The sequence below is a fragment of the Cnephaeus nilssonii genome, assembly GCF_951640355.1.
Source record: "Cnephaeus nilssonii genome assembly, chromosome: 18".
Lineage (NCBI taxonomy): Eukaryota > Metazoa > Chordata > Mammalia > Chiroptera > Vespertilionidae > Cnephaeus > Cnephaeus nilssonii.
Window position 1 is genome coordinate 13,969,110 of NC_137089.1, and position 26,478 is coordinate 13,995,587.

Consider the following 26,478-nt stretch of genomic DNA (forward strand, 5'->3'; position numbering starts at 1 on the left):
TCCTCAGGAAATCCTCAGCTCTTCCTGTGGGCATAGTGACTTCCACAAAATACTTACTATTTATGTGTATATAGATGTGTACCTACCTCTTTCTACAAAGGACTTGAATAAACTTGTAAAAATATGTGCCATAAGCTCAGATAATGTGGTTTTAGAAATCAATTATGGGTATGTGAGGTATGGTTACATTCAGCTGTGAGTCTTATTTTACTGATCCATCACTTCTTAGGTGCGGCTTTCTTCCCCAGGTGATGAGATGGCTGCTGCACCTGTACATATCGCAGCTGCACTTCAGGCAAAGCGGGGAGGAAAGGGAGACCCCGTGCCAGGACTTCTCACCTCCCCCAGGCCCAGGGCCACCGTTCGCTGTAGCGTAGCCTGAGAAATGGAGTTTGTAAGCGGGCCCATGGCTGCCCTGAACAAGTCAGGGTTCTGTTAGTAAGAAAGAAGGGGGACACACAGCAAGCAGGAAATGAACAGCGAGTTCCACATCAAGAAAAGTGCAACCATGTTGTGACCAACGTCTGTTTGGCCCCAAAAGTTTTTGTTGTTTGTCTATGAATACTTATATAACATATGCTTATGTAATACTATGTGATTATGTAAATCTGCTAAAAATTAAGTGTAAGAACCTAGATGATTACTTATAGAACATGATAGGGTTCCCTTTTCTCCTTTATATTTCTCCCTTGTGAAAATGTCTCCTCCCTATTTAAATCAATAATAGAGTTTTCGGCTATAAAATGTTCCTACATTTTGTCTCATGATTAGGGTTGCCAGATTTAGCAAATAAAATACCCAGTTAAATCTGAATTTCAAATAAAAATGAACACCTTTTTTTTTTTGGTATAAGTTGTACCAAATAATGCATGGATGTACTTACACTAAAAGCTTCTCGTGGTTTATCTGAAATTCAAATTGAATTGGGTGTGCTGTGTTATATGTGGCAAGCCTACCCATCATACCGCTGCTGGGACTTGATGCTAAGGAAATAGCACCACAGAAAGGAAAAGGGCCCTTCAGTGACAGGACAGTGAACAAGCAAAAACAGCAAATGCCCTCAAAGAAGAGACCAGTAAATAAGTGGTGGCCATTCTAATTTATGGAGTTGTCTGCAGAAAAGTAAAACTATTACATTATAAAAAAAAAAATTGCAGAAGAATATGCAAGTTTTGTGTGTGCTATCATTAAAACTCTAAAAATAGTCATAAGTAATAAGAAGACCAAAAGGGCATAAGGAATGGAAAAGGTGTTAATTAGGAAAGATCTGCGTGGCCTTCTCTCCTCAACTCTTGAAATGTCTTTATAATATTCGTACCGCATTCTGCTAAGAGAACACTGGTGAGTTATCGTTAGTCACCATGCTGAGCTGAGTGGCCACAGAGATTTGCAGGTGGGAAATCCGCCTCATGCCCAGGAAGGTGCTGAACCACCCGCCTCCCAGAGCATCACTCTGCTGGGCCTCACAGAATGCCTCCCTGAAAACGAGCCCTCGAGGCTGGGAGCAGAGACATGGAATAAGATTTCAGCAGCCATGTAGCATTTGCCACATTTCAAGGACATTAAAACCAATAATCTGAGTGCGAAAGGTCAACTCTATTACTCACAGTTGGTATGTGAGAAACAGAAGCTCAAATTGACTTGCCAGGGAGAATACATCCTCTCACAGCATGAAGAATCGAGGGAACTAACAGAAAACAATCCTGTATTCATCTAAGAGGCTTCTTGATTGAATAAGTACTTTCTGTATCTCTAAACATGTCCCTCTAATGCTGGTGAATAAGTACCTGTAATTACACACAGTGAATGGCGTCCCTTCCTTTTTCAAGGATACATACCATGAGCTGTTTTTCTCATGGTGATGGTGGATTTGTAGGGTCACGTACACTTTTCACCCTGCTGTGCCTGTGGCCCACGCACAGCTCACATCTGCACAGCGACCAGCTGGCCAGGATGGAGAATTCAGTCTGAGGACAGGGAATGGAGCAAAGCAATGTTAACCAGCTTCCCCAAACCCCCATCCCCTTAGAGGGCCACCTTGAAATCATGTAAGGTCTCTTAACAACTCTTCACAGCATTCCCAAACATGTTTACATAGTGCTCTCTATTCCTTCCCCCTTTCTCTCTCTGAGCGGAACTATTCATCCTGGGATGCCTTAGCACTACTTGGGTGAAAGATTTATTCTCACAGAACGTGTATGAGATTGAGAGGGTCATTTCACCACTGACTGGATAAGAGCTGACTATGAGGGTGGCCCCACCCTATGGTTCCTCCTTAGGGTAAAAAATACTTGGAATTGTGGGCACTGGATTGTGTCCATGAATGTAGACATAGAAAGGAATTTTTATGAGGCAGAGCCAAGACAGAAAGGTGAGAAGAAATCCAGATACTTAAAGGTGGTACCAAAGACCTTGAAGATCTTTTGGAAAATAGAAAGTGAGATAGAACTAGTAAAAAGTTTGTAAAAATGAAACAAACTAAAAGAAAGCCATGATAAGAGAGAGAGAGAGAGAGAGAGAGAGAGAGAGAGAGAGAGAGAGAGAGGGGAAGAGAGAGAGAGAGAAAGAAGAAGATCCTTTAGAGTCCATCAACAAAATTTTAAGTATCTTTTAAGCAGAGTTTAGAATCCCTACCCCGTCCTTTCCTTCTTGAAATCTGAGGAAATCCTCCCACAAAACTCAATGGATGGAAAGCTTCCTATCCCGTTTACTTTGGCCACTACTGATTGGGCCAGGGGTACTTAGCAAACTTGATGGAGGCCAACACCTTGGTGGACCAGATTTCAATTGAATTCAATATCTCTAGAATTTTACTTCCTCCTCGATCTTCTTTGCTGGTTTCCCTCCTCTAGATATTGAAGTGCCTCAGGGATTAACCCTGGGCCTCCTTCTCTGCCCTGTAAATGCAATCTCGCTAGGTGATTTTTAGCTAAAGCCCTAGTTAGAATTAGCTCCCAAAGTCTAACTGCCAGTCCCAACCATTCCTGTGCTCCAGATTCAAATATCCAATCGCTCTTTGACATCTCCATTTGGGGTGTCCAGTAGGCATCTCAAAACTTTAATATGCCTAAAAACTTAATATGTTCCTTTCCCAATCTTCCCATGTCAGCAAATGGCATCTCCATGCAACTAGTTCCTCTAGAAAAAAGCTTGGTCATCAATCTTGATTTATCCTTTTCTCAACTCGCCTATAAACCCTGCCATAGCTCTGCATGGCCACTTCTCACCAGCTCCAGTGCCACCACCCTGACCCAAGCCAACATCCTTAGTCACAGGGATTATTGCAGTTGTCACCTACCTGGTCTCCTTGCTTCCACTCTTGCCTCTTTACTTTCTATTTTTAACACAGCTGTCAGAGTGATCTTTTAAAAATGTGAACCCGACTGTATAGCTCTCCAACTTAAGATTCTTCCAATGGCTTTTCATTTCACTTAGAAAAAGCCCAAACTCCTGACCATACTACAAGTCCTTCAGAGAGTTGCCCACTCCTCAGCTTTCAGACCTCATCTTCCACCACTCGCCCTCATTCATTATGCTCCAGCCACTATGACTGCTTACTGTTCCTTCAACCCAACACTTTCATTCCTTCACACATGCTCATCCCTCTTCCTGGAATTGTCTTTTCTAGATCTCTACATTGCTAGTTCATCATTCAAGTCTATTCAAATACTTCTTTGACCACTTTTTTTTTTTAATGGCACAATATCTTCCATCTCTATCACTCTCTATCCCATCACCTTATTTTATGTTATTAATTCTCAATATTTGAAAGTGTATTGTTCTTTCATTGACACAGTAGGCACACATTAATACTTGTTAAGTGAATGCATATGAATCTTAGCATCTACAGATAGTCACTGGTGAGCTCTAGACCTCATCGGTATACTGGGGGCCATACCTGGTGGAAGAAGCCGAGAAGATAGAAGCAAAGGTGAAGAAAGCCAGACAATTCCTGAGGACTGGAAACTAGAGCTTTGGTTTCTGTCATTTTCCTGCTGCATCTCCCCTGGAGCCTGGCTGTCTTCCAGTACCTGTTTGGGACTGTATCTGCTGTGTACCCTGCCCTCCTTTAGCTGAGCTGGCTTCAGTGAGCTTCGGTTTCATGCACACAGACAGCACCAAATACGAGCTTAGAGCAGAGGCTGAAAAACTACCAGCTGCCTGTCATTTGCTCCTTTTCTAATCCTAAGAAATCGAAATCCTCCTGAGGAAGTGAGTGGGACAAAGAGGACTCTGCATGATCACAGTATCTCTCCATTTTACAGAGAAGCTGAGCCCCAGAGATGTGCATGGTTTTCTCATGACAGCCAGCAAAGAAACAGGATTTGAAGACAGACAGAGTCATTCTTCCTCTTATGAAACACTAGAGGCCCGGTGCATGAATTCGTGCACGGGTGGGGCTGGCCGGGGGGAGGGGCCATGGGCAGTTGGCTAGCTGGCCCATCCCCTGGTCGAACTCCTGGTCAAGGGGACAATTTGCATATTAGCCTTTTATTATATAGGATGATCTCTATACCTAGTACATGGAACCCAATCTTTTGGAAGCACTGCATGCTAACCTCACTCTCCAAAAAAGGGGGAATATAAACAACTCTGCCACCCAGAACCCAATTTTCATTAAAATGGCTTTAGCGTTACACCTGTGCATGTCTTTAAACAATTATGGGCATAAGAGCAATAAGCCCCATCTACAGCAACAACTGCTGCTGTTTTAATGGTCCTGCTCTCACACACCTCCTACAGCTAATCACTTGACAGCTTTAAGTGAATATTAACTGCAATGCATAATTAATCAATTGGATTACCTTCCCTCTGCACATCTGAACATAAAAGCAATCTGCCAGCATTTAAGGAAATTCCATCACGCCACGAGGCGTAAAATCATATTTAAGGAAATGAAGACACAAGGATAGTGGCAAACTTGCCCAAATATTACCAAGCCCCTCCAGCAACGTGCCACGGCAGTGACGCAGGGCTACTGCCTCTGATTATTCATGCCTTGTCAAGGATTAGGAAAGACCTGACGGCAAGCACAGACATTTCATTGCACCGCTCAAGCCTTTTTAATAAAAATAGGGCCCTGGTGCCACTCACCTTTAAAAAAAAAAAAAAAAGAATCCGCCCAAGAAATATAATTCATCTCTCTCCAAATGACTTCACATGGAAGGTTAATGGCACCATGAGCTATCGGCAGGCAGTGGTGTTTGCTATTTTGACTTTTCACTTAAGAGTCCCATTATTCAGAACAATCCCAAGCAAATACCTTTATTCAAATAACCTCCAACGGATCTTTATCACCTAATACTAGGCTCATCTTGACAGTAGCTATAAGCATTCATTTCAAGACTGGCCTGCAGAATTACCCAGGAACAATATGCCATGTCACACCATGTTCTTTCAAACAGCACAAATGTAGGGGAAGGTGAGCTCAATGTTTCACTGAGGATGTTAAGGGTTGGCTCTGGGATGAATTACTGTTCTGTTCCTGTCAGAGCTGGTCAGGGAACTCCAGGGAACCTCAACCCAACTGTATTCAAAGTATTTTTGTCAAAGGCTGGGTAAGGCAGGGGATTTAGCAGGTGTTCGCACTAATCAAAGGGAAAACCTTCGGAGTTTCATTTTAGTTGGAAGGAAGGCTTCAAATAAAAGCATGGGCTCGCCTGGCCAGCATGGCTCAGTAGTTGAGCATCGACCTATGAACTGGGAAGTCATGTTTTGACTCCTGGTCAGGGCACATGCCCAAATTGCGGGCTCGATCCCCAGTCTGGGGCATGCAGGAGGTAGCCAATCAATGATGCTATCTCATCATTGATCTGTTCTATCTCTCTGTCCCTCTCCCTTCCTCTATGAAATCAATAAAAATATTTTTTTAATTTTAAAAAAATTGTGAGTTCTGGGGAGCCTCTGGTAGACACCAAAATTCTGTGACCACTCCAGATGATGGGAATGGAGGGCTGGGGGCTCCCACAGAAACAGCAATTGCAAGGAGACATCAGGCCTGGCATGTGTCATACATAATCAATGGTTCTCAAATGGTATACTACCAGTGGGCTCTGAGAGGCTGGGGCTGGTCTGTCTCCAGCCCACGCCCTGGGCATTAGGGCAAACCTTCTTAAGAGCATGCAAGGGCCTACGTTTGATGTTAAGAGAAGTTTTGGACAGGTGTGTTTTGTTTTTGGTTTTTTCTCTTGTTTTGTTTTGTCTTGATTTTCCTCCCAAAGTTTGAATCTCAGATCACCTGCATCATAATTACCTGTGGCACTTGTTAAATATTCATATTCATGGGCCCCTCTCTTTATCTTCTGAATCAAAATATCTTGGAATCACAGCCCTATATTTATATTTCATGCATTAATCCCCCTCTCCCCCCAAGAGTGAGAACCACTCCCCCAAGAACAGAAGCAATAAAGGGGCTCTTTTATGACCCCTTCTCTTGGTGGTCTGTCCCATATTGTCAAGAAAAAAAAGGACAAAATATTCACGCTTTTAATAATGTTAGAAAATGTACCGGTTACCACAATGTCAATAAATCACATGAACACAATATGACCAGCCTACAACTAGGTCTGCTTAGAATTCAAGTGCATTAGCACATTATTTTTGAGGTTAAAATCTCTAATGAGTCATTTGGTTTCCTCTGTCTCAACAAAGCCCCCTTTATAGAGAAAATTGTTCCTTAACATCATTGCAGTCACACTGATAAAAATGGGTCCACACCGCGGCACAAAGAGTCCCCAGGCTTGTTTTCTACCTCAAAGAGTTCAAAAAGGAATTTTTTTTAAAAAAAGTGTCAGTATTTGTCCTAAGTCGCCTTCTCTTGGTGTTTATTATTTTCAAATATAATAGCCCTTTAGTTCTCAAAAGTTATTTGAGAACTAAAGCTTTCTTTGGAGATATGATTGACACATGAGCTCTCTGTCCCTGCCAGAACTGATACAAATTAAAAGGCCTCTTCAAATTGCAGCCTCTCCCCAAATTCCTCTCGAACTGAAATAGAGGTGGAATATCCACCTGCCCCAACTCGCATTCCAAATGGTCTAAATATGCCCCACAAAGAAAATGTATCTCTCTGTGTTTTTCAATATTTGACATTAACATTTCCTCAGTCATTTCTAAGATTATTATTTTTCTTTATGTTGGGGCATAGGTAAAGAAATCACCAGCTAAAGAAAAAAGGAAGAAAAAAAAAAAGAAAGGAGTCTTCAATGTAACAAATGGTTGAATAGAAGCCTATTCAGTTCAAAATACTCTTCGTGGCCATAAGGAATGGAGTGCTCCCCCGCAACAAGGCGCACTTATAATGGGGCTGCAAATTCATGTTAGCATTTGGCATGCCTTCAAAATCTGGCTGGGGCTGGTCCTAGGTCCTACCGTGACTCTGATTCAAATCATTCTCAAGTCCATGAGCGAATAGTGCAATAGAGAGCTCAGAACAAAAACAAGAATTACTACTGAGATGTGAGCACCTCCTCCACCTACTTCGAAAAGGGCAAAAGAAAAGTCAACGTATTTCACTCCTTGTGTTTATCAACAATGATTTTCTTTTTCCTTTTGGTGTGTAAGGAGCAAAAAATAACTGTGGGAGGCGACACTCATAAAAGAGAAAAACAGCCTGAGTTTTTCCCCACCAAAGGGTTCATAAATTCTGACTCAACCCTGAAATGGCAACTGGCCCCGTAATTTTTGACTCTGAAATTGTCTAATTAAATCCACAAACCCAAGCCAAAAAGATACGTTCCGTCCATCTAAATAATCCATGAGCAGCAGACCTGTGTTTCAAACTGGCTCAGCATGATTTGGGCTTACCTCTCTTTGGTAATAAGCCATTCTGGAACCCCATGTAAGCCTTCCCATAGCCAATCACAGCATGGTGGCGGCTGTCAGGAATATACAAGAAAGGTGCGGTGCCTCTGTGGATGGGGCAGCGACCCTTTCCTGTGTATCAGCTCAGATCCCAACTGGGTGATCAATGTAAGGCTAAAGGGTTCCTTTGTGTGTTTTACCTTGTTTTTTAAATCAGGCGGCAGACGTATATTGTTTTAAAAAGTCAAATCACACCATAAGGCTAAAAAGAGAAAAGAGCAGCCTGAACCTGCCCCCTTCTCTACCTTCCATTCCGATTCCCCACAAGCAACAATTCTTCTAGCTAATTTCTTATGATCATAACCTCTGTCTTATTTCCTTTTTCCATTTGGACATTAGCTACTACTTCCTACTAGCAAATATTAGAATGTAGCTGTTACCTTACTTCCTCCCATTTCCCTACCCCACTGTCATCTCTATATGGTAATATCACTATTTTGATTAAAGCAATATTATTATTTACATTGTTATGACTATAAATCCCAATTGCCTTGGTTCAAAATCCTGCTTCAACAGGTACCATCTATGTAACTTTGTGCATCATTTTTTATATTTGTAAAATGACAGTAGTATTTTACACCGACTTCATGAGGTTGCTATGTGGGTTACGTAAATATAACTATCAGCAAACACAAGAGTCCAGGCACAGGATGAATGCTCTCTAGGTTCACCGTCAGAATAGATTTCCTTTCTTGCTCATCCTGTTTCCTTTGTTTTTGCCTCATTTTTCATTTACTTAATTTTCTACATAATTTTCACTAATGTCTCTTAAAAATTCACACAAAACTAAAATTTCTCTCCCTGCAGATATTACACTACACAGTATTTGTCTGCTTTCCTTAAAGACATCCTTCTAGGAGTGCGCCACCCTCCTGTTACAATCTGCCCAAACTCTATGGCCGGATGTAAGTGAAGTATTCCCTTCTCTTTACTGTGTGGGTCCTTGACCTGATCCTGTGCCCCATGTCTTCCTCCCTTTTGATTTATACGCCTTTTTGATAGAGCACATCCCCTAGTATATTCCTAAGACAAGGTCCATAGGAGGTAAATTCCTTCAGTCACGTAACTTGCAAATGCCTTTATTCTACCTTAACATTCTGCCTGAAGTTCCACAGAATATAGATTATAAAGAAGATTTCTCTCTTTTTTTATTGACACCAGAGAGAAGGGGAGGGAGAGAGAGAGAGAGAAACATCAATGATGAGAGAGAATCATTCATCGGCTGCTTCCTACATGAGCCTGCAACCAAGGCATGTGTCCTGATCGCCTGACCGGGAATTAAACCGTGACCTTCTGGTTCATAGGTCGATGCTCAACCACAGAGTCATGCCAGTCAGGAAAGGAGGTTTCTTTTTGAAATGATGAAAAAGTTGTGGAATTAGACAGTGGTGATTCTTGCACAACTTTTTTAATAGATGAAAAAGCCCACTGAATTGTACACTTTTAAGTGGGTGAATTTATAGTAAATGAATTATATCTAGTTCAATTGTTTAAATGTGTGAAAAAAATAAATAGGTATGTAGAAGAAAGAGAGAGAGAAAAAAAATTTCTAAGTGGAAATAATCTCTGCCCCCTCCCCTCCCCTTCCCCCAAATGTTGAGGGCAACACTCCATCATCTTCTAGCTTCTAGTACTTTTTGTTGAAAAGTCTACTGCCCCTCTGATAACTGATTTACTTTTCTCTCTGGTAGCTCATAAGATTTTTCTTCATTCTTGGTATAAAATTTCATGATGTTATGCATCTCTTGAACTGGGAACTCAGCAAGCCTTTAATCTGGAAACTCATACCCTTTGGGGAGATTTTTTTGTGTATTTTCTCTTCTGAGTTTCTTCCTTCCATGCTTTTTAGAATCCCTATTAGGTGGATGTCATCCTCTTTGACTTTCTTCCACTGCTGTTTTTTCTCTCCTATTTTCCCATCTCCTTGTCTTTCTGTTCTAATTTCTAAGAGTTCCTCAACTTTACTTTCCACACTTCACTTTTATTTCTACTCTCATAATCTTTTAAAAAATATATATTTTTATTGATTTCAGAGAGGAAGGGAGAGAGAGAGAGAGATAGAAACATCAATGATGAGAGAGAATCACTGATCGGCTGCCTCCTGCACGCCCCACACTGGGGATCAAGCCCACAACAGGGCATATGTCCTGACCGGGAATTGAACTGTAACCTCCTGGTTCATAGGTCAATGCTCAATCACTGAGCCATGCTGGCCAGGCTCTACTCTCATATTCTTAATCTCTAATAACTTCTTTTGTCTTCTTCATATCCTTTTCTTGTTAATAGTATACTATTCTGATTAAAGGAGTTCAATAGCATCTCTTACCTTTCTAGAGGTATTACAATCAAGTTATTTTAATGCTTTCTTCTCTTGTTTTCATTCTTCATTTTTCTTCTAAACTCCTCTTTTTTCCTTCATTTTTGTCTCCATTTTTTATGAAGAGATTCCTCAACCATCTGGTGAGACTTGGTTCTCTGTTCACATGTAAGACAGTCTCAAAAAGAATGGAAGTTCTGGGAGAGTGAGTGATCAGCAAGGACCCTTCCTGTGGTTGGGGGTTTACAGATGTCAGTGGACTTTGGTAGTCAACTGCCCAGTAGAGATATTCTCCCATCTCCTGCAGGGCCCGTGCATGCACATGTCTGTATTGGTAGAGGAGACAGGGAGTCTCACCCCAGATTTTCACCCAACTCAGAGTTTCTAAACCTCAACACGACTGACACTTTGGGCCCGATAAATGTTTTTGTGTGAGAGCTGTCCTGTGTGTTGTAGACTATTTAGCAGAATCTCAGTAGATGCCAGTAGCGAACTGCTACCAAATTGTGACAAAAAGAATGTCCCCAAACATTGCCAGGTATCTGTTGGCTTAGCCTATAGTCTGGGAAATCCCCAGTTTACCCTCTATAGACAGTCAACTATTTATGCAAAGTAGAGACAGTGTTCTTGCCTAGCATCAGTCCCACGTTGAGAGGTATCTAGTACCACCAATATCTGAGCCTTCCTGGGTTCTGTGGCACAAATCAGCTTGGTTACCATTTATCCATCTGCTTTCCATAACTCAAAACACTCTTGGCGTCTCTTTTATGCAATCATCCCTTTCCCTATTCTCTTTGTCCTTGTGGTTAATGCTGCTTAATCCTTTTTCTGACTCTTTCATGGTGTTATGGATAGGGGAGAGTAAGGAATAAGTATTGCATTTAGGTACCATGTTTAACTTGAAACCTCTCAATTCTTTGCTTCTCAAATTGTGGCAAATGAAGAAAGCTAATGAAACACATAGAGGCAAGGAAAACATCACGTAAGCATCTCTTATTTGAGTGTACAAAAGCATACAGGTCTTTGGTGTAACATTTTATCAAAGTTCCAGAGTTTAGGATTAGAAAAATATATGAAGTCATAAATATTGCACTAAGACAAAACCAGGACCAAATCTCACCCCAACCCAGATCTGGTGAGGCCTGGGTTATTTGGAGATGAAAACAAACCTCTAGAACCGAACCCTGTTACTACTAATAAATCTAATGTAATAACTGCTTCTCTTCCATATTAAAAATGAAATTCCATATTTCAGAAAGACACATGCGGATCATCATCAGCCCTCAAAAGTTAAGCTGCATTAAGAACTACGTTTGTCCTCCTGACTCCACATACTTCTCCCCACACCCACAATTACCATCATCCTGGACCAATCATCTCTTGCCTGGATTCCTAGCCGGTCTGTCTGCCACTATTCAATCCAGTCCAGTCCATCCTCTGTCAGAGAACTCTTTTCTAAGAGCAAATGGGATCATTTCACATGCCCCTAAACCCCTCGCCTACTTTAAAACTCAGTGGCTTCCCATTGCTCTTGGGAAGAAGACTAAAATCCTTAACCCGATTAACACATCCCCACATGGCTAGTCCCTGCCCACCTCTGTAGTCGAATGTGCTTCCGCTTACTCCTTGTGCTTCAGCCACACTAGCCTTTTTCCGATGCTCCTCCCATCACTGGCCTTCTTCTGTACTATTCCCTCTTCCTAGAATGCCTGGAATTTCTGGAATGCTATTTAACCCGCACATCCCCTCCAGCTAAGTATTTCCCATTCATCCATCAAATTTCAACTCATCTATGCAGTGAGGAACTTCCTCTAACTCTGTGATCAAGAGACTTTCTTCATTGTACCTAAGACACATCATTCCATGTCTTCACAATAGGCACTTCCTACAGCAGTCCCGAAATTATCAATTACATCTACAGAGTCATTCTTAAAATACAAAACTTGGGTAATGTTCAGATTGGCTAATAATCTCAACATTGGCCATACAGTTACTGCTTTTACATTCTACAAAGATCACCAAGAAATGTGCAAATCCATTCACATGAGATCAGCTCTGTTTAAAAGGGAAGTGAGAGATGACATTAATCGAACACTCAGTCTGTGTCACGCACCATGCCGGATGCTTTATGTAAATCGTCTTCTGTGAACCTCACAGCCATTCAGTATGATAGACATTGCACTCATTTTATAAAAAAGGAAACTTCAGATCAGAAAAGGTAAGTGACTTGCATAGGGCTTCTCAAATAAGTAGTGAAGCTATAATTTAAATACATCGGCCTCCCCATCCTGTATTATTTCCACCACCTTGTTCTGCCTTGTGATACTGTGATTTATAAGAAGAAATATAGATTTGTCCTTTCTCCTAGTTCCTGGCACAGAGCTCCTAAAACCCTTGGAAATTACTAAGTGATAAAAACAATAAAGCGACCTTTTCATGTAGCACTCCGTTTTTTAAAATTACACTTTTCCTAACTTAATGCAAAGTAAAAGTTCAGAAATAAAGTTGAAACTATTTTCATATTTCCCATTACCAACACCTACAAGAAAAAGATCTCATTAGCATACACAGCGCACCGAAGCAAGATGAACAAGCTTCATTCGGATCAACGGAACAAACCACCTTGCACATTTCTTTCTCACACAGGAGCTTTTCATAACTAAATTCAATATTGAATAAATCACAAAAATGTCACTTCCAGATATTTTTATGAATGAGATAGGAGGTTTTGAAAATCCCATGGTAACAAGTTTTTTACAATTTTAAAGAACTAAGTCATTTTCATGAGATGTCTTGAGAAGGTTCCTCAGTGCTTCCCAAAGAAGTTCATGAAGCTAACGCCCAGTCCTGGGGGGCTCTGCCTTTGGGAGGCCGGTGAAGGAAAGAAAGCCTTTCTTACAAGAGCACAGCTAGGAAGCTGTCAAGAAACCTGTCAAAAAACACAAATGCTTATGGGATTCGAGCGTGTATTTGTACACCCATGTTCACAGCAGCATTATTTGCAGCAGCCAAAAGAGGGGAGCGACCTCCATGTCCACTGACAAACGAATGGATTAACAAAATACATTAAAACGGAAAAAAAGTGAGACACATGCTACAATATGGATGAACCTTGAAGATACGCTAAGTGAAATAAGTCAGACATAAAAGGACAAATACTGTATGACTCCACTTCCTTGAGGTACCTGCAGCAGTGCAATTCACAGAGACAGAAAGTGGAATGGTGACCGCAAAGGGCTGGGGGAAGTGGGTATGAGAAGTTATTTAATGAGTACAGTTTCAATTGGGAAAGATGAAAACATTTTGGAGATGGATGGTGGTGATAGTAGCACAATCATGTGAATGCACTTAATACCATTGAAATATGCACTTAAAATGGCTAAAATGGTAAAGTTTATGTTATGTATAGGGGCAGGCAGGTCTGTGGGCGAGTGAAGCAGGTGGTGTGATGATGGGAGGAACAGAAATTCCAGTGAAGGAGTGTGCATGTGTCCTCCCGACGGATACAGGCACTGCTCAGCTCATTGACTGCCGTTATGTGGGCGCTGGACCCAGTTTGATGATATTGTGATTTTATGGTTTTTCAAGAGAAGCCTGAAATCCACGTTTATGAGGTATCTTCTATTTTCTTTTTTAAGTTGATAACAAGTTTTTATTTTTTTAATATATTTTTATTGATCTCTGAGAGGAAGGGAGAGAGAGATAAAACACCAATGATGATAGAGAATCATTGATCAGCTGCCTCCTGCAAACCCCACACTGGGGATCGTGCCCGCAACTTGAGCCCTGACCGGGAATTGAACCGTGACCTCCTGGCTCAACCACTGAGCCACGCTGACCGGGTGATCACAAATCTTTAAAGTTTAAAAACACTATAGGTCAAATAAAGCATGTCTGCAGGCCTTTCGATTTAGACAGTGAGCTAACAGCACTCTCTCTCTGTATGAAGGCCTCATGATCCCGAGGAGCAAGCGGAGTCCTGAACAGCATCAGCTTGTGCAGAGGAATGACTTCCGGCCTGTGTGGCCAGGCTACATGTTCACAAAGGAAGACACAGAGTGTATCACAGCCATCACCTTATTCTAGGAAGCTACAAACAAGTGGAAATGGGGTGTTTTTATGTGTGTTTAGTTGGGCTTTTGTTATTCTAAAATGAGAACATTTAGAATGCATACACATCTAAGAATAGGTTGTCCATTTATTGGCCAGCTTAATAGATTCCCACATTAGTCTCCAACTAGAAATGAATGCTCCATTGAAGAAAGGGTGGAATAAAGATGTGAGCAGCAATTATCCAAATCACATGAAAGACAACTTGGCAGTATTAACACTTCTAACTCCTAAAAATAGGGCTAAGAGAGCCTGAATTTTAAAGCAAAATCAATGTTTTAATTTTCTATCTCATGCAGTTGGGGGACAACTGTGATAATTTCAAAATACTAAAACATCTCAGCATAAACTAACATGAGTCATTATTAGATAAACGCAACTCTGGAGCAGAACTAATGGCCCTTAAAATGCCTCCTCTGCTCTCCAAAATAACCAGTTTTATTTTGTTTGTGTTTATCTTATTATTCCTATTCTGTAGATGGAGCAAACAGTGTCTTATATAAGAATACAATTTGAATTCATTGATACTAGGCAGGAATAGCCTATCTAACTTAACAAGTGTTTGTTAAGTGCTTTCTGTATGCTCAATGATACGATGGGCACAGTAGGATAATACATAAGAATTGTGTCCATCTCCTTTCCCCACCATTAACACTCCACCCAAACAACCTAGCTTACATTTCAAACGGGGCGACAAGGAAAGCAAACATGAGACTGGAGGGCAAGTGAGGGCAGAATCTACTCTGTAGATTCCCTTGGATTCCACTTGGTGGAAATATTTGGTGCCTTAATATCCTCAACCCTTGTTGGGAGTCATCTTCTTAGGTCATAAGTGTTAGGGTCAGAAGAGACGAAGAGTCCTTGCTGCTGGTGACGTAATGGGCAGTAGACTGGGGCAGGAGGGGTCATGCCCTAGAAGCAAGGGTCTGGGTTCTGGTCCCTTCTCTCACTTACTACGTGCCTTTAGACAAGTCCCTTCACTGAGCCCTGGATGCCTTATCTGTGCAATGAAGACAGAATCTTTACTTACTGAGTTCAGAAGATGGCTGAATGCCCTCTTGATGTCGTCTCTTCTGAACCTAACACTTATGACCTAACTACAGGCCCGGTGTGTGAATTCATGCACGGGTGGGGTCCGGCCTGCCCTGGCACCAATGGAGTGGTGGGGGGGGCGGGGAGAATACGATCGGGGGCGGGGCTGGCCGGGGGGCGGGGGGCACTGTGGGCAGTTGGCCAGCCGGCCCCGCCACTGGGTGGAACTCCTAGTCCAGGGGACAATTTGCATATTAGTCTTTTATGATATAGGATAAGATGACTCCCAACAAGGATTGAGGATATCAAGGCACCTGAGCCATGGGTGATATATGCAAGTGTTGATCTGGTGGCTCAGGAAGGCGAACACACCGCTCCCATCCTCATTCTGTATTGTGCCAGAATTGTATTGGGTCCCTCACTGACACCTTAGAACTAGTTAAGTCCATATACCAGGCCGGATATGCCAACTTCCAAGGTTTCTCCTCTCTCTGTCTCCAAGGCCTGAAGCTTGGCCACTCCTCAATGGCTTTCTACAGCTCTGTCTATCTCTGCAGCTCCTCGTGCTTGTACAGCAGGTGCAGAGTGTGTGCCGTGCGTGTGCCTTGCAAAAGATGCAGCTGCTGTCGAGTACAGGAGTGTCCATTGACTGTCCTGGCTTTCAGCATGAAGGATGCAGCTAAGCCAAACCCAGAGCCTTCTTTCATTACTCAAACCGCTGTCCAGTGATCACAGTACTTCCTGTTCTGAGCAAGTCCACCCCTTCTGAGGTTGGAAAATAAATTCACCTAGAAGCTGGGGGGTTTGGTCCCTCCTGTGAAAATTACACAAGCAACTGTACAGACTTTGTCCATTTCCAAGCAAGTATTATTTAATTATTCTGAACTGCTGACCTATCCTTTCCAGCCTCTGGAAGAAGAAAAAAAACCTGATTTTGCTAAAGAGAGATTATATAAATCACCTTCCAAAGACCTTTTAATTTTAAAAAATTCTATTTCCACAGCAAAAGTATTCGCAGATATAAACTTCAAATGTGTTTCCCCCAAATGTATTAAGATGAGGAGTCTTAGTGAAAGAAATGAGGGCCTTTCAGAAAGGCCCTAGTGAAGTTGCTTTTGCATTCTTTGCTAAAAGGCAATAATCAAAGAGTGAAATCTATAACCTCAAGTTCTTTCTCCCTCCCTCCCCTTTTTTTAAAAATATATTTTTATTGATTTCAGAGAGGAAGGAAGAGAGAGGAACATCAATGGTGAGAGAGAATCATTGATTGGTTGCCTCCCACATGACCCCCACTGGGTATCGAGCCCACAACCCAGGCATGTGCCCTGGCCAGAACTGAACCGTGACCTCCTGGTTCACAGGTCTACACTCAACAACTGAGCCACGCCTCCCTCTTTTAGTATCAGGATGTAGTTTTCTAGTACAATTACTACTCTAAAATCAGGGAACTGATGCATTCTTGCAGCTACAGCAGCGGCTGCAGGAGAGAAGGCCTGGACACATCTGACACACCCCGGGGTTTCAGCCACGACGTGTTCCCGTGGCTGCATTCAGCCACTTTTTGACCTCACAGTCAGTCCCTTGACTTACACACTGATCATGTTCTAACTTTTTTCCTAACCTGGAATATTTAGAGTCCAAAACATAGCCTCCCTGAACAACAGTGTTCTAAGCACTGACTTATATCACCACCCTCAGAGAGCCGTCCTCACCCCAGAACTCTTGAGGAATCACAGTTTTGTCCTGTGGGTCCTGCCCAGTCCAGATACAGAGTGTGACCTTCCTTTGTGGAAATGCGCTCAGAGTTCCAAGTAAGACCTAGCGTCTCAGTGCTTCTGACCCTACAGGACCGGCACTGGTGCCAAGACTCAGTGGTGGCCAAAGCCTGCTCTCCTTCCACTCCACCCACACGGACCAGCAAAGGGAACCCAGAGGGGTAACGGCAGGGGCAGGACGGGCCCTTCCTGTCCCACCTTCTGGTCCCCACTTGGCCGCCAGCAGAGAAGGCCAAGAAGCAGGAACTTGAGGCCAGCAGGACGGAACCCAGGGCCACGGGAGTGCAGGATGGGGGAGGGACGAGAATTCTCTGAGGCTTCGGCTGGCCGGTTCCCCCAGCGCAGCCAGGGCACTGCCTGTGCTCTTAGCTTTCCTTTCCACTGTTGGTTGCTAAGAGCTATACATAATGCACAAGTAAACAGTTACACAGCGCAGTTTGGGAGACACACAAACACACATTAATCAGCCAAGAAAGAAAGAAAAGAAAAAACTCTCAATGTTTCTAAGTTTATTTTTAGATCCTAGTGGACCAAACGAGTAACTTACATGTCCCACGGAAGAGGAGCTGGGGCCGAAACGTGTGTTTAGAAACAGGAGACACTGAGACTAGGCTCATCTTGGCTTATAAAATATACATCAGTCACGTCCTCGGGTATTTTAAGTGCCTCGTGTAGTAGAAGTGCTTTGAACAGGATACAGCATCCAATGCACCCTCCTCACGAGACTTGCTCAATGGAAAACGTCGGCCCCTCTCCGTGGGGCTGCAAGCTAGTGGAGTGAGTGCAACACGAAATATCGATGTCCTTCCGAGAAGAACTCAGAAAGCAACTGAAACAATGCTAAGAAGTGTCACTCCATTGAGGAAAGAAAACGTGTTTTATTCACCTTGCCTTTCCCATGCCATCTGGCAGCGTGCCTCAGACAGGGCAGATACAATAAATGTTTGTTGAAAGTAGTAGTAATAATAATCATCTATAATAATAAAAGCATAATATACTAATTAGACCGGACAGCCGAGTGACCTTCCGGACGTCCTTCCAGACAAAGCCACAAAGCCGGGGCTGCGAGGCCCGAGCCCGTTGCATGAATTTTGTGCATTGGGCCTCTAGTAATAATAATAATTGTCTTGAAAGAGCTCTCATTTCTGGCACAACTATCATGATGACCTTCCTGAGATTCTCAACATGGTGATCAGACTAGCCAGCCAAACTTGAGGTTTCAAAAATAAATGCATCACTATCAAAGGAACTCAGAAAGAAAACCAGAACAACAGATAGAATAATAGAAAATAACTAACTGGAGAGCAGGAGTAACCCTGAGTGAATCATTGAGATTTGCTTGGCTTCTTCGCCTGTAAGATGAGATGACACTTTTTCACCTCACCTCCCATGGCAGTAGTCGAGATGGATGAGGAGGCATGAGTGGAAGCACTCCTTCTCAGACCTGCACTCAGACTACACCCAGCAGCAGCATCCTGATGTCCAAGTTGCAGGGAAAAGATCCAGGTCCCAGGGGGACCAAGTTTTTCTTGGTGTGACCTAATTCCAGGTAATGTGAAATCTTCCTTCCTTAGAAAAAACCTTTCTCGTTATAATACCACTAGTTTATAGTTGGAGAACAATGCATAAGAGAAGTCACTTGCTTTATGGAAAGTTGTTTTTTTTCCAAGTGCCATTCAATATAGGGTGATGGGACAATGGGTTAGTAAGTTAAAGAAGAAAAATATCTCTGACTGGTAATGCTCAGTGGTTAGAGTGTCAGCCTGAGCACTGGAGAATCCCGGGTTCAATTGCCTATCCAGGGCACGTACCTGGGTTGCAGGTTTGATCCCCAGCCCGGGTTGGGACACGTGCAGGAGGCAACCAATCAATTTGACTTTCTCACATTTATATTTCTCTCTCTCTCTCTCTCTCTCTCTCTCTCTCTCTCTCTCTCTCTCTCTCCTTTTGTCTCTTCCCCTCCCTCACTCTCTTCCTTCCACTCTCTCTAAAAATGAAAAAAATCAATGGGAAAAAATTTCCTTGGGTGAGGATTAACAAACAAAACCAAAAAAAGAAGTCATGTAATCAGTTTAGATCCTCATTTCCTCCTTACTCCACATCAAAATAAATTACAGTTGAATTAAATAATATTTTTAAGTTAAGAATTTTTTCAGTTGGATTAAATAATAGTATGTTTTTTTAATTGCGATTTTTTTCAAAGCCAGTAGAAAACAGAGCTGAGTGTCTATCAGACCTTGTGAAAAAACAGAGCAGGATGTCCTATCGGTAGAAAAAAATTATAGTGAGACATTTTCCCACTTAACAATCTAAAACTACATCAGTGGGCAAGCAATACACTGGGGGAATAACCGTAGCAAATGTGACCAAAGATATTTTATTATATGTTATTAAAGATCTTATGCCCATGATCTATAGTGTAAGTAAAAAAAACAAAGCAAGTTGGTAGTACAAATGAACCCCTTTTATACCTTTAAAAAGTCGTGTATTTGTATGCACAAACATGGAGAAAGATGGGGAGACACACCCTGAGCCTTTCGCACTCGCTACCTGAAGGCACGGCAGTAGAGACAGGCCAGGACAGGTTTTCCTTTGTGTATTTTTATCCTTAAATGTAACATGAACATCTTAACTGATGAGAAAAATGTTTAAGGGCAAAGAACATGGGACAGAAAATCAGGAACAGAAGAAATGCAACTAGTATACACTAGGAACAAGAAATGCTCAGCCTCACTAGTAATCAAAGAAATACAAATGAAAATGAAGCATTTTCAGTTACCAAGTGAATAAAAGTATTCTCAAGTGATGATATCCAAGGCGAGGGAAAAGATGGGACCTACACAATCACAGAACGTAAACTGCTGTAACCCATTTGCAAAGCAAATGGAAAATGAATGAAGGTTTTTTTAAATGTTCAAAACTTCAACCTATTACATACACTGGAAATATATCCTAGGGTATAATCTTATAAAGAGCAAAAAAAAAAATTATTTAAAATTTTGTCCAAATGACCAATAATGGAATAGCTAAGTAAATGGAGGTATATCCATTCAATGAACTATTTATTATATGCCCAGTTAAGCATCGTCTACAACGAATATAAAATCAAATGTAAAAGTAAAAACCTCCTTTTCTTTTCTTTTCAAAATTTCACTTCTGACACTCATATGTAAGGGTGTTTCCCACACCATCCAATTCTCTACCTCTCTGGACACACACAACTGGGTGTGTCCTGTAGCTCAGTTCTGACTAATTACTGGTGTTAACACAGACCCCACAGATTAAGGTCCCAGTCCCACAAGACTTCCCCCCACTTCACAAACCAGTTTCACGTTCAACAACTTATTAAAACAGCTCACAGAACTCGGGAAAACTGTTTACTTCCTAGATTACCCGTTTCCAGGACTCCCATTGTCCACAGGACTCCCAATGGTAATGCCTGAAACAGCTGATGGTCCCCCACCCTGTGTACACTATGTTTTTTTCTACACCTACATACCTACCATAAAGTTTAAGTTATAAACCAGGCACAGTAAGAGGTTAACAACTAACAATAAAATAGGACTATTATAATACCACGCTATAATAGAAGTTATGTGAAATGTGGTCTCTGTCCCTCAAAATATCTTACTGAACTGTCCTCACCCTTCTTGTGATGAGACAGCAAAACTGGCGTGAAATTCTTTTTCCCTCTCCACAATTTCAGAGAGAAGATGCGTTCTTACCACAGATCTTAGCAACCTCGGCACACGATTTTTGTTTTTTCATTCCTTATGAACTAGAGAACTTTCACTTGTCACTTAAAGGAAGTACTTCACGGCTTCTCCTGGGTGTATCCAAATCGCCAGTGTCTCTACCCTGGGACTTGGGACCATCGTGAAGTAAAACAAGCATTACTTGAGCACAAGCACTGTGATGCCACACAGTCTACTACTTGAGATGGTTACTAAGTGACAAGCAAGGAGCATATACAGCATGGAGACGCTGGACATAGGGATGATTCAGGTCCCGGGCAGGGCTCATGAGATTTCATCATGCCACTCAGAATGGTACCCAATTTCAAATATATGAATTGCTTATTTCTGGAATTTTCCACTTAGTATTTTAGGACCATGGTTGACCATGGGTAACTGAAACTGTGGAAAGCAAAATAGTGGTTGGGGGCGGCGGGGGGGGCGGGAAGGGGGGGAGGTGGAAAGTACTGTATCTACCAAGATACAACTCAGGAGGTGGAAACTACTGTATCTACCAAGATACAACTCAGGACCAGCCAAATGGAAGGGGTGCACAGGACAAGGTCTGGAAGGGGCGTGGCGCTTCCGTGCCCTCTCGGAACGTGCTCTTCAACCTCCCAGCACCTGGAAGCTCTCCAAACCCCATTGTTTAGAACTTTTATGGAGATTTCATTATGTAGGCACGGTTGATTAAATCGTTGGCTGTTGGTGACTGAATTCAATCTCCAGCCCCTCTCCCCTCCCTGGAGGTTTGGAGGGGTTGGGGGGTGAGATGTACCTAAAAGGACAAGCCCTCTAATCACACAGTTGGTTCCCCTGGCAACCAAACTCCATCAAGTGTCACCTCCTTAGTGTAAATTCAATACAGTTGAAAGGGGCTTATTCTGAATAACAAAAGGTGTTCCTTTTTTCCCTATCACTCAGAAATTCCAAAGATTTTAGGAGCTCTGTGATAGTGACTGGAGACAAGACATATATATATATATATATATATATATATATATATATATATATATATATGTCTTATTATAGCACAATATCACAGTTTGGGACATATGGGTAAATGAAAAAAAATGTGTGTAAATAAATAAAAAATCTATACTAATAATAGCCTAGGTGGCATCACACAAGATGGCCGTCACAAGATGACCTCTCACACAGCAGAGGCGGGGCCCAGTGGCTGCTCCGCTCAGTGAGGCCCGAGGGTCCCGTGGCTCTGCACGGCGCAGAGGAGGCTGGTCCCAGCGTCTCCACGGCCTTGCACAGAGGAAGCAGGTCCTGGTGGAGGCGGCGGGTCACGGCAGGGGAGGGCAATTGGGGCGATCAGGCCAGCAGGGGAGGGCAGTTGGGGGCAATCAGGTCGGCAGGGGAGCAGTTAGGCATCAATCAGGCCAGCAGGGGAGTGGTTAGGGGGTGATCAGGCTGGCAGGCAGAAGCGGTTAGGGGCAATCAGGCAGGCAGGCAGGTGAGCGGTTAGGAGCCAGCAGTCCAGGATTGTGAGAGGGATGTCCATCTGCCTGCGGGATAGGGCCTAAACTGGCAGTCAGACATCCCCCAAGGGGTCCCAAATTGGAGAGGTTGCAGGCCAGGCTGAGGGTCACCCCCACCTCCTCCCCCCCCCCCCCGTGCACGAATTTCATGCACCGGGCCTCTAGCCTCTCTATAAATATAATGAAAAATGGCCCTGGCCAGTGTTTCTTGGTGGTTAGAGCATCATCTTGTGCACCAAAGGATTGAGGTTTGATTCCCAGTCAGGGCACATGCCCAGGTTGCAGGTTCAATCCCCAGTCAGGGCATATTCTGGAGGCAACTGATCAATGTTTCTCTCTCTCTCTCTCCCTCTCCCTTCTTCTGTCTCTAGAATTAAAAAAAAATAAAATAAAAATCCTAGGGTGAGGTTTAAACAAAAGAAAAAACTTTACAATAATGACAATGTTTCAAATATTGACTCTAGTTGTCTTTGACTAGACTATTTGAACTATGAGTGACTTTTTTTTAACTTTTCTACATTGTGCAACTTTTATTTCATGATGTCTTACTTTTATAATGGTGAGGGTGAGTACATGAAGGGAGCAGTGCCCGAGATCTGGGAACATATTCTTTAAATAACTGGATTAGAAAAATATAAAGCAGTCTTCCATTGCTTTCCCAGGAAACTTAGAGGCCAGAACCAACTCTGGTTCTCACTGATTTTCTTCAGCCTCACATGGGAATGGCAAAGAGTGAGTTGGTGGGAATGCAACCTCACAGACTTACCACTTCCCAATCCTCCCCTTCCAACAAGTCACAGAGCAAAAGCCCATCAAAGAGCTCTTACTTTAAACGTCTTATTAGAAATTTTGGATCACATGTCTAAAAAAGACTGGTATGTGTGTGCATGCAAGCGTCTATCTGTCCATCTGCTTCTTCCCCTTCCTCTAGCTTCAAGGGCAAGACAAATTCCAGGGCAATGATGCAGCAATCTGCCTCATTTATCCAATGATAAATCTAAATGATAAATCTATTTCTCAAAATAGAATAACGATGCAAAAGAGTGAGAACGCTGGTCAGGACAACATCCAATATTAAACAACTATAAATAACAACAGAGTCAAGTCTATCTCTCCTCTCAAACTTACCGTATAATCCAAGTTAATCATCTCAGATTCTTATTCGTAGTATTTTGGGCCCTATCCCTAACGCTGAATTAGGCTAATTATTTCCCCTTCAAGTGCATGCAATGTCAGATAAATGTTCAAAATCCCTCACATAACACTACAGAGATATATATCGTATATATCTTTACATAAATCTTTACAAAAACCTTCCCATCAACATAATGAAACAAAATGTCCCAAATATTAACTGCCTTTGAATTATGGGTGATAACACTATAATTATGTTCCTAAAAGTGTGGGGGTCAACTAGAGATGTTTAATTTCAATACGACTATGAATACACTCAAGGGTGTTCCCTATTGAAAGGAATTCTCTGAAATGTTTATAAAATTAAAAAATTTAAAGGAAATCATGATCCCCCTAATTTATATCTTTAGTGAATGCAAGTACTTGCATATCATGTATGGGATTATTTTCTGAAAGGTGGTGCACTTGTACCTTTGATATTAAAGAGCAGCCACAGCAGCAACATGGCTTCTACATGTAGGACATTGTACCTCAGGCTGATGTGTTTGCCCACTGAGCCTTCTCAGCCTTCACAACAACCCCATGAAGCCGGTATGATTCATTGCCCAGTTGTCACCTTAAGAGACAAGCTCCAGCAGGTTGCACAGCTAATAAGTGGCATTCTTTTCTTCTTATACCAAAAATAACCTTTGCCTAAGCTTGGCTTGGACAACCTGTAAGTAAAACAACTGCTACTAACTAACCAAATGATTATCAATACAGATGCAGTAATTATAGTGATGTAGGTACTGAGTTACTATGTGTATTTTCAAAAAGGTAACCAGTCCCCAAATTAGACCTAGAGGAAGGAAGTTATACATGGCCTTCCAACAATAGAAACGGGGGGAAAAAATAAACCAATTAAATGGTCTGGTGGAGAAGAAAGGTATAGAAGAGCTTAAAAATAGTTGCCATCTTATCTTTGCTTTAATAATAGCAGATTTGCACGCATTCTCTTGGAAATGTCACCTAGGCAACCCGAAATACAGAAATGTTCATAAAAATATATGTATGTAAATCTATTTTTGCCATCTTTGAACATAAATGATCACTATTGCAAGAAGGGCAATCATCAGGATACTACATGGTGGGGCCGAGGGGAGGGGAAGGTAGATACAGAAGGAAGTTTTGTAAGTAGGTACCCAGAATAAAGGAGTATAATAAGGTATAAAAGCAGGTCTCTGTCTGTATAAGTAGCCCTTACTCATTGCCTCAAGTTTAGGTCCACAAGCAATTAGAAAGTTAAACGTATTTTTTTCTATGTTCTTTAAATCTCATGTTTTTATCTCATACACCAAAGGCAGACTAATATAAAAGAGGGTAGGCTGGCAAACTTTTAAACAGGTTTGGAGCTGAAACCGGTTTGGCTCGGTGGATAGAGCGTCGGCCTGCGGACTCAAGGGTCCCGGGTTCGATTCCAGTCAAGGGCATGTACCTTGGTTGCGGGCACATCCCCAGTGGGGGTGTGCAAGAGGCAGCTGATCGATGTTTCTAACTCTCTATCCCTCTCTCTTCCTCTCTGTAAAAAATCGAATAAAATATATAAAAAAATAAAAAATAAAAATAAATAAATAAACAGGTTTGGAAAACTGCCTTAAGTTTCACTTAGTGTGACTATATGTCCCTGTTCACCTAGGACAGTCCCTGTTTGTGCCTCTTGATTTGATGTAATTATTTAAAAAATACTCCCCTTTCACTCCCAAAAGTGTCCCTGTGTGAACAATAAGTTATATGGTCACCTTATATTTAGCCAAGACATAGTTCTTGATCACTTAACAATATTTATCTACAAGGTTGGAAACTTACTAGATTAGTGCCCCCCAAAAGTTATGAGATAGAATCCCCCACCTGCAGAACAGCACAATCTGGTTCAGAAGATGGAAATAACACCCAAAACAACTGTGAAAACATGAGAATCATCAGTGCAGCCGAGGCTCTAAGTGCCCGAGTTCAGATTAGAGACAAAGTAGACTGTCTCCCCTCAACTGGACACCCCGTAACACTCCCGGTAAAAGCGACTGCCCGTTGAGCACTCACTGGAGACCAGGCCCTATGCTAAGCATGATCTCACTTCGGGCTCAGAACAACCCTAGAAGCAGAGGACTATCATTATCCTCATTTTAGAGGTGACACGACTCTCCCAACATTATACCCGAGAATCCAAAGGCCTGACTCCAGGACATGTTCTCCCCACTGTGATGTGGACACGTTGCTTCCCGGTTGCCCAGCCTTACCGGAAGTTGGCAGAGCAATCACGTGTCATCAGAGCCATCAGCTTCTCTGAGGCAGCTGCAAGGAGTGCTCACAGCCTGGTAAAGGGCTGCTGAATCAGGTAGGGCCCAGGCCAGAAACAGAGGGTGCTGTTTAGTCCTACTGAGGAGTCCTACCGATGAGGCTGTTGGGAAGACCGTGGTAAAGGGTTTAGGGAAGCAATGAAGGATCACGCAGGACAAAGGCAGCAGGAAGTCATCGCCGTCCCTAGGCCTGAGTGGACCAGGGGAGGGAGTAGCTAACGGAGCCCACAGAGGGTGGCTGTAAGGAGAGGACATCTGGCAGGAGCTGTGACCTTTGCACACAGAGGAAGCCACTCTGTCACATGCCACCCAGCAGGAGGGAATGGGAAAAGAAACACCCTGGCTCCTCCCACTTTCCCAATGGTGGGCTGGACCTACCTGTGGTCGAATTAGACCAGAAATCAAAAGACAAGGATGGCCACTGATGCCGATGGTAGAGATCACCTTCTCAGGGCACTCAGCCAGGTAGATAAGGAAGAGAGAGGACATGGAGGGGCCAATAAGAGATGTCCAGCCTGCTTGCTGCTCCAAGTGAGGAGAGTAACTGTCCTGGTCACTGCCTGGAGGTCAGGAAGGTCAGCGAGACGATGTCATCCTCAGCACATATGCAGGGCCAGGGCCGGCGCATGGGCAAGTGACCTGTGCGGTTACGCAGGCCCTGTGCTCAGAAGGGCTCCACACTTAGTCTCT

At 42.6% G+C, this 26,478-nt stretch overlaps 1 protein-coding gene across 5 annotated transcripts in view; it reads right to left on the reverse strand.

Moving 5' to 3' along the window:
• The window catches only part of NCALD (neurocalcin delta), a 317,544-nt gene that overhangs the window by 280,813 nt on the left and 10,253 nt on the right, over positions 1-26,478 (reverse strand). The window contains exon 1 of one of the 5 annotated variants that reach the window (XM_079796607.1): positions 11,776-11,794. The exons of the other annotated variants lie outside the window; for them this stretch is intronic. The gene's annotated coding sequence lies outside the window, so the exon portion shown is untranslated. Of the gene's footprint in view, positions 1-11,775; positions 11,795-26,478 lie in introns of those variants that run through there. 5 annotated transcript variants of the gene reach the window in all.